Source organism: Heterocephalus glaber, unplaced genomic scaffold (genome assembly GCF_053883595.1).
Source record: "Heterocephalus glaber isolate CG9 unplaced genomic scaffold, H.glaber_assembly_v1.0 deba00000331, whole genome shotgun sequence".
Lineage (NCBI taxonomy): Eukaryota > Metazoa > Chordata > Mammalia > Rodentia > Bathyergidae > Heterocephalus > Heterocephalus glaber.
In genome coordinates, this window is record NW_028258142.1 from 15,483,885 (window position 1) to 15,493,422 (window position 9,538).

The 9,538-nt window shown below is 31.9% G+C and overlaps 1 non-coding gene across 1 annotated transcript; it reads right to left on the reverse strand.

Moving 5' to 3' along the window:
* Nucleotides 1-477: 477 nt before the first annotated feature.
* On the reverse strand, nt 478-674 carry LOC147830040 (U2 spliceosomal RNA). The gene has a single exon (XR_015445097.1). It is a non-coding gene; the product is annotated as a U2 spliceosomal RNA (small nuclear RNA).
* Nucleotides 675-9,538: the final 8,864 nt, after the last annotated feature.

Consider the following 9,538-nt stretch of genomic DNA (forward strand, 5'->3'; position numbering starts at 1 on the left):
ATATGGATCTTGCCTTCCTTCATGTTTTCTGTACTCCAGACAAACTCACCTCCTTTTAATCCCTAATCTTTTCAGGCGCCATGCATTAGTTGTACAGTTCTGGTCATTGAATCTTAAAAGCTATTGTTTTGTACATTTTGTTATATTCTATCTCAAAAATTTCTAATCATGGAAGATTTTCTTAACCTAAACAACTTTTTAAATCTGGCAATTTTGCCTTGTCTGTACTCTGTTTTCTGATGCTGTACTAACATATCTTAAACCAGATACTTTATAAACAATAGAGGTTCATTTTATTTATGAACCAGGAAGATGGCACCAGCAGCTGATCTGGCCAGTGCCTTCTTTTTGCATCAGAACATGGCAGGAAACATCATATGGTAAGATAGAGCAAACGTTAGCTTGCATCTTTCTTCCTCTCATAAAGCCACCAATCCTGTCATAAAGACCCCATCTACATAACTTATCCAATCCTAATTAAGGTCCCATTCTCAAATACCAGTAACATATGAATTTGGGGACTAAATTTCCCATATATGAACTTTTGAGGGACATATCAAACTATAACATACTCACTTTGCACCATGCCTTTCCTAAACTCTTACCAGAATTGAGATTTAAACTGATAAGAACAGATACTACACTTGATCTTAGCCAAAAGGCCAAGAAGCGATAGAATTGAGATTTAATATTAATTTGAGTCATTAATATTTTCTAAGTAATATTTCCTTCCCCATTGGCTTACAGAAAATGACAGAAACTGAGTCTGTTTTGTTTATGAGAATACCACCAAATATGTACTGAACTCTATTCTGAAAAGCTCATGGAAGAATCAGAGAAGTTGGCAATGTGGAAGTGCTGTTTTAGCTAGAGTATAGATAACTTCCCCATGATCTCAGCTCAAACAGTGGCACAAGGTGACTTATCTTTATCTTTTATACATTTTTGTATCTCCTTTGTTAACAATATAGGCTAATTCATGACTTCTTTATTTTTCTTTCTCAGTTGTTGCAGAATAAAAATAACATGTAGAGTTAAACTGATAAATATTTTACTTACAAAACAAAGCTAAAATTTAATTTATTTACTAAGGGAAAAAGATAAGAGAAGGGTTTAATCAATATCAACACGGTATTGTTTCCACATGTGAATGATGGACCTTAGGGTAAGACTGACTAAGTTATCTAGCTTGATCTAGGGAAATGACCAATTTTACCATTTAAATTTCAAACATTTAGAAAATTACCCATAGCTATGTAAACAGAAAATTTAAAAATCAGATGGAGAATTTAAAATAAAATCTAACTCTGTATCTTACACTAATATTACCTAAAGATTCATCTCATTTATAAATAATATATTGTCCAATACAGTTAGAATGTTTAATTCTGTGATTGATGTCATGAATAATAATAGAAAAATCCAAATCTATAATATAGAAAAGCTTCCCAATATTAGTAACTTTAGCACATAGTTAATCAGAAATACCAGAGATAATTATGTGTTAGCAAAATAAATATTAACAGATTAACTTTAAAAAGATGAGGTTAGAGAATAAGGAAATAATTGGTTTACATATGTTATAAAATAACTATTTGAATATGATATTGTGTTATCTTTTAAACCAAAAATTAATCCTCAGCCACAAGAGCAAAGCGTGAGGCAAAACCACTCAGATTTCAAGTGATAGTACAATGCTACAGTGATGCAAACAGCATGATACAGGCACAGAAACAGACATGAGAATGACTAGATGCAGAAACAATTGACACATTCAGCCATCTGATCACTGACACAGAGGCCAAAAATAAATGCTGGAGGAAGATAGCCTCTTTCACAAAGGTCCTGGGAAAATTGGCTATATACATACAGAATATTGAATCTTAACCCGTATTACTTACCATGTACTAGATTTTTAAAAATAGATTAAAGATTTAATTATTGAAAGAGAAACACAACATGCTGGCAGATAAAATAGTTAAAACTCTTCAAGACAGATCAGGCAAGGACTTTCTGAACAGAACCCCAATTACACAAGAAATAACATCAGTAATCAACAAATGAAATTATGTGAAATTAAAAAGCTTGGGGACAGGAAAGAAAAAACTAAAAGAGTGAAGAGACAAGACAACCTATAGAATGGGGAAAAAGTTTACCAGCTATTCCTCAGAGAGAGGACTCATATCTAATATATATTAGAACTCAAAAAATTAGGCTCTATAAAAGACCCAATTAAAAACAGACAACTGAAATGTATAGATATTTCTTGGAAGAAGAAGCATAAATGACTAATAAATACATGAAAGTATGCTCAATATCTCTGGCCATTAGAAAAATGCAAGTTAGAATAATACTGAAATCCCATCTTCTTCCAGAAAGAATGGCTATCATCAAGAAATCAATCAGTAACAATGCCAATGAGGCTGTGGGGAGAAAGAAACCCTTTTTCATTGTTTGGTGGGACTGTACAGTGATACAACCACTGTGGAAATCAGTATGGAAATTCCTAAAACAGTAAAAACTAGAAATCAAATTTGACCCAGCTATTTCCTTGCTAGGTATACTTTCATAAAAGTTAAAGGCATCATATACAATAACACATGCATGCCTATGTTGATAGCAGTTCATAACAGCTAAATCTTGAAAACTGCCTAAATGTCCATCAAAAGATGAATGAATAAAACATACGTGGTATTTATATGCAATGGAGAACAACTCTTTCATAAAGAAGCATACACTACTTGAAACTATAATATTAAGTGAAACAAATGAGACATAAAAGCTTTAATGTGTCTTATGTGAGAAACTCAAAGTATAAATAATTTAATAAGCAAAGTAAAAGATATTTTACTTTATAATATTCTGGAAGATAGATCTTTTGCAACTAGGAAGAGAACCAAAAGATTGAGAGTGGGGAGAGGGTTAGAAAGGAAAGGGAATGTAAAAGAATTAAGATGTGTTAAGTATATGTAAAACTCCCAATAATGAATATAATCCTTATGTACTGGAAATATGTACTAATAAAAACAAAATTTTTAGAAAAGTAAAATATCTAAGCATAACTTATGAAAAACTTTAAATGTTTTATTCACCATCTGAAAATATGTCATATCTTTATTCTCCCATTTTCAAGTAAATTTAAGTATTTATGGATTTGTATTTATTCTTAACTCAACAATGAAATTTTTCAATCTCTGTAGTCATGTGTGACTTTTATTTAATATATTTTTTGCAGAGCATTAAAAGCATTTAGCAAATAATGTAAATATATCAAACTTATTTAAATGTTCTCTTAGGAAAAAAATTTAGGAAACTGGTATTGACATTGCCACATGTAAGTCACTATGAACATATTCATTTTAATTTAGCAAGTTAGAACAACTTTACTAACGTTGCCTGGGGTATCGTTATTCTTGTCACATAATTACTAAGTATTCAAAGTACGTAAGACCCTCAAACAAATGAATAGCAACAAAACAAAAAAAACTGATTAAAAATGTGCAAGAGATCTGAATAGAAATGTATCATAAGGAGAATACAAAAGGCCAAGAGATATATGAAAAATGTTCAACAATGCTAACCATTAGGGAAATTAAAACTGCAATAAGATATCATCTCACATGTCAGAATGGCTTTTATCAAAAAGATAAAAGGTAAGTGTTGGTGACTATGCAAATGAAAGATATACCTTATATATTGCTGTTAGCAATGTAAATTAGAATAGCTATTGTGGAAAACTGTATGGCAATTTCTCAGACACAAAAATAGAATTGCCAGATGATTTTGCAATCCCAATTCTGGCTGTTTATGCAAAAGATCTGAAATTCACGTGCTGATAAAATACCTCCACTCTCATGTTCATCAAAGCACTGTTGACAAGAACCAAGCTATGAAATCAACTTGTGCACATCAGTACAAATAGATAAGGAAGATGTAGTAAATATGCACAATAGAATATGACCTACCCTGAAAAAGAATAAAATCCTGTCATTTGTGACAAAATACATGGAGCCTTAAAAAAAAACAATACGTAGAGCCAGAGAACATTATGTTAATAAAAATTTGCCAGAGAAACATATAATGCCTGTTCTCATTTACATATGGAATTTCAAACAATTGAACTCAAAGAAGCATGGCATAGAATAGTGGTTGCAGAGGTTTGGAGGGGGGTTGAGGTAGAGATGGAGAGATAATGGTCCAAGAACAAAGTAGTTCAGTTAAAAAGTGAAATATTTTGTTCTATTGCAGTGTGCTGAATATATTTAATAATGGGATATTGAACATCTCAAAAGAGTACATCATAAATGTACTCATCAAAAAAAATCCTAAAACTTATGAATATACTAACTAGATTGGTTAAATTATTTCACACTACATTCATGAATCATAACAACACATTGTATACCACAAATTCATACAATTTTAAGTTGTCAACTTACAATTTTTAAAAATCTTATGTAACTGATCTTCAAAATATTGTATGCACACGTGTGTAACTGCTCCTATTAAAAGGTAAGAATAGACAATTGCAAATTCAAACACCAGGGAGATAAAACTTGAAACTTTCAGAATAGCAGAAAGCTGGAACACTGAAAACACTAAAAGCTAGCCATGATGTGAAAAAACAGGAACTCATATTCATCGATTTTGAGAATAATGCAAGATGGTGCAGTCATGTTGGAGGACAGGTTTGGCAATTTCTTACAAAATGGAACAATCTGTTGCAACATAACCCACCCACTGTGTTTCTTAGGATGCACTAACCTATGCTGAAAAGTATGTTTACACTAAAACCTGCATGTGAACATTTATAGCAATTTCATTCATAATTCTCCAAAGTTGGGAGCAACAAAAGAGTATTTCAATAATGGAAAATGAACATAAACTGGGAAATATGAAGTTATTTGCACCAAATTTTTATTGAGAATGGCCTATTTTCATTGGTATTTCTTTTTTAAATTGACTTTACTGGTACATTTTCAGAATACGTTATGATCACATTCATCATTGGGAATTTGTACCTGTACATGATATATCTTAGTTCTTGTTTTTTCCCATCCCCCTTCTACACAAAGGAAATGACAATGAAAAATCACTTACAAAAGAAGGAATTGCACTTTCTTTGAAAAAAATATTTTCAATGAAAAATATGCTTATTAGCACACCTTTGTGTTATTGTTTTGGCTAAGATTTTGTTTTGTCTAAAATTATAGCTACTTTCGGGAAACACAACCTACTAGTGTACCAGAGGTGGTGTCATGAAATCTGCGTCCAGAATGCTTGGGCACAATCGTCAGATTCATTAATTATGTGTGCTTGGGCAAGTTATTTAACTTATTAAAAATTAGTAAATTTTAAATATACAGATAAAATTGTATACTTATTCCACACATGAGATCATGAAGTTCTCAATTTTATAGTGATCCTGCATATCTAACTGTGCCCCATCCATGGAATCAGCCAAAACACATTAAAAGTATGAAAAAAATATTGTCTGTAACTGTACATAGATTTTTCTCCTCATCATTATCCCCTGAAGAATACTATATAACAACCATTTAGATAGCATTTACAATGTATTGGTTGTGATGCATAGCCTGGAGATGACTTAATGTGTATTGGAGCATGTGGAAGTTATGTGCAAATACTGTGCCATTTTCTATAAAAACTTGACCAACCATACACAGATTTTCATTTTCATTTGCGGTCTGTTTTAGAAACATTCTATTGACTGTATCTATATACATGGGACAACAGTATACACTGTGAAAAAACAAATAGCTTTTGCTCAACTGGAAGTACAGTATTACTAAATAACTTCTGACTTTAATTGCCTATATAGTATATTAGTACTCTGAAACACCTAATTCACCTGATGAAATTTACTGGAATCAGAGAAGGTTTTAGACATTACGAGTCGCTAATATAGCATTACCATGACTGAAAATTATGAAGACCAAGCTTTAATGATCCACTTTAACAAGAAATACTACAGCTCCAGTTTTACATAAGAATAATCATTAACACCCATTACAAATGGTATCCTGGCAATATAAACCTTTAAAAATTCAAACTGTTCTTTGAAACTAGAACTTGGCTATTTTAAATACGCTCCTCAAATAATTGAGGCTCCTGGCCTTTCAATTCAAATACCCAGATAAAACTTCTAATATATTTAAATGTAAAAAAAAATGTATCTTATGGCTTTTTACAGACAATCTTTCTATTTCATGAATGTAAATGGTCTCATTAGCCAAGATTGCCATGGGCATAAAGCATCAACCAGGTATAAAAGTGCTTTTTAAATACTTTAATAATTCTTGGGCACCTTTTCAGAATTTTAATGTTTTTTTTAACTGTCATTCATGAAATTAACAAAAGAAAAAAGAAAAGAAATCACAGCACAGTCAGAAAGAAGTAAAACTCAGAAAGTCATACCTGAATGTAAATGTTGTTCTTCTGTCTCCTAACTATAGATGCCGTTTAAAATTATCTGAAATATTTTAGAGGGTGGTGAAAAGACTAGAGTTTTGATGTAACATTTCTGAGGAAACTCTTGCATTAAAAAGAAAATACAAAAAAGCCTAAGGGAAATAAGGAAGTTAAAATGACAGAATTTTACTACCCACTCTCCATCTGCCATAATCTTTTGTCATATCTCATAATAAATAGGTTTTTCTAAAAGAGATTCTAAGGAACACTCAGAGACCCCTAGTGCATTTTTGGAATTTAAGGGGAAAAGACACTAAAACTTTTGAAGCAAAATATAAACTTTAATATAAAATAAAATTACTCACATACTTTATAGTGATAAAATATATTCAAACATCTCACAAATACACATGAATAAAGATTTTACCTGATTTTTTATTTCCCCTAGTAAATCCAATCAACAAATATAATTTTTACATATTAAATAATGACAATACCCATACCATAGAAAAATAATTCTATAAGAAGTCCATAACACTTCGCATTTTTACACTCTAATATTCCAAAATGCACAGATTCCCATCAGCAAATGCTGCTGCCAGCAACATATCATCGCTATGATTGTGGCTATAGAAAACAAAAAGTATTGCCCACATCCTTACATAAGTTTCACATTTTCACTGGAGGTGACTTTTCATGTTGCAAGGGTAGATAACACAATAATGGGATCCAAAACACATTTCTTGCTCCAATATTCAGTTGACAAATACAGGAACTCTCTAATTAGTCTGTAGTTAATTTATAAGTCAAATTATTAGTCTCTCAATTATTAGTTTGCCTTTTAAATGTGTAAAACAGTGGCATTCAAAAGTTGGGATGAGTTTTCACATTTAATACAGCATTAGATATCGATAGATAATGTTTTTCCTTACCTGCAGAATCCATTTTAATTAATAAATCTCACATTTTAACAAGATAAGACCCCTGGCCTGCCTTTACCACATCACTCAGCTATATGGTTGTCTTAGCATTGCCTATAGCTACTATTCCATTATCTAATTAAAAGCTATAAAATAAATTCTCCTCTTTTAATAACAAATTGCATGATCCTTAGTGCAATTGTATTCTTTATATTAGAAATAGGTCTCTTTTTAGGTCCTAGGAAGTCATGACTTCCATGGAGTCTTAAAGTCCCTGAAATAACAGGGAAGTTTTTGAAAAGAGTGATGAGTCATCTTGGGGATGCTAACTAACCCTGATAATTAAGGAGACATAGGACTTATTTCAGCAAAGCTAGAAACATAAGCTTCAAGTTTTGTCAGTACTTTTTCTCCCCTCTTAAATATCCACTAACACTGATGCTGTATATTCAGTGAGTGTTGAGAGTATAGATGTTGTACATTCAATGAGTATGTGTCCCGGCTGAGGAACCATGATATTAGGAAACCCCAATTATCATTGTCTAAGGATAAACAGTTACTTGACCTTTACCACGGGTTGAATCAATTATTTTATTATCCTAAGCAGCAAGTGTGAGAATTTGAATCAACAATAAAAGTACACCTACATATATTGAATAAGCACATACATGTTTTCCATTATTTATGTATTACTTCACTAATTAATATTTATGTTTTTATTACAAATCCTAATCATTATTAATATGGTTGGCAACAAAACATGTTGCAGGTGTATGCTTTCCTGGCTTGCTCTTTTTTAGTCTAAGTGATAACTATCACAGCACATAGTGAGTTTTCTTTTTCTTTCTTTTTTTTTCCCATTAAGTTTATTGGTACATTTTCAGTATAAAATACAGTTACATTCATCATTGGGATCTTGTACCTTTACATGAGTATCTTGGTTCTTATATTTTCCCCCTCCCTTGTCCTCCCTTCACCCCCTCCACCCTTCCCTATTTGCAAAGACCTTGTTTCCATTTTTTTTCCTCTTTTCATATTTTTTCCTTTCCCTTTTTTCCCTTTCCCTACCCCTCCCAATTCCCCTGCTCTTTTAGACCTTTTCTTCCTGTTACTCAATATCAGTTATACATTTTTAAAATTACAATATTAAGATATAGGAGACATTACTGCAGATTTTACAGAATTTAAAAGGATATAGAAAGCATATTACAAAAATCTTTTTTGAAATAAATTTGACAACTTCTAAAAAGTACCTTGGAAGACAAATTAATGAAACTAACTCTGGAGGAAATATAAAATTTGAATAGCACCTATTAAAGAAAGTATATTCCTAGCTTGAAACCCTACCTATATGACAACAGCAGGCTCATAAACATTTTAACTGATAAATTATATCAAACAATTAAAGCAGAAAAAAGAAGGAACACTTCTCCCCACATTTTAGGAAATCACCATTGTGCTAATCCTAAAACTGGATAAAGATAACAGAAGAAAAAAGTATGAACATAGATATAAATTTGTTTAACAAAACAAACTATTAGAAGTCAGATCTGGCAGGATGCAGAAAGTGGTTTTATTATAGGGATGGCAGTGTTGGTTCAGCATTGTAAGATCCACCCCCAAAAGTCATCACATAGGCATATAATAGTTAGGATTCCAGAAATCCAACAGAAGAAAAAAATTCTACAAGCAGTGAGAGAAAAGAAACCAATCACATACAAAGGAAAGCCAATCAGAATCACAGCAGACTTCTCAACACAAACCCTCAAGGCAAGAAGAGCTTGGAGTGATGTACTTCAAACCCTAAAGGAAAACAGCCTCCAACCCACATTGATGTACCCTGCAAAACTATCTTTCAAAATTGATGGAGAAATAAGATACTTTCATGATAAAGAGCACCTCAGGAACTTCATGAATACCAAACCAGCACTCCAAAAAATTTTAGACAATACCCTAGGAAAAGACAATGAGGATCACAACCCCAGGAAACCCAGCAGAATGAATCCATTGGGCGTGACAAATTTAATGTAAAGGGGGAGAATCCAACAAAAAGAAAAAGTCATGACAAGGCTTTTAAAACTTTTAACTTCGTCTCCTTAATGAGTGTATAATTCAATCTTATTATTGTACTGATTAGTATTTTTCTGATTCTAGAGTTGCACACCATTCCTTGTGCTATACTGGCT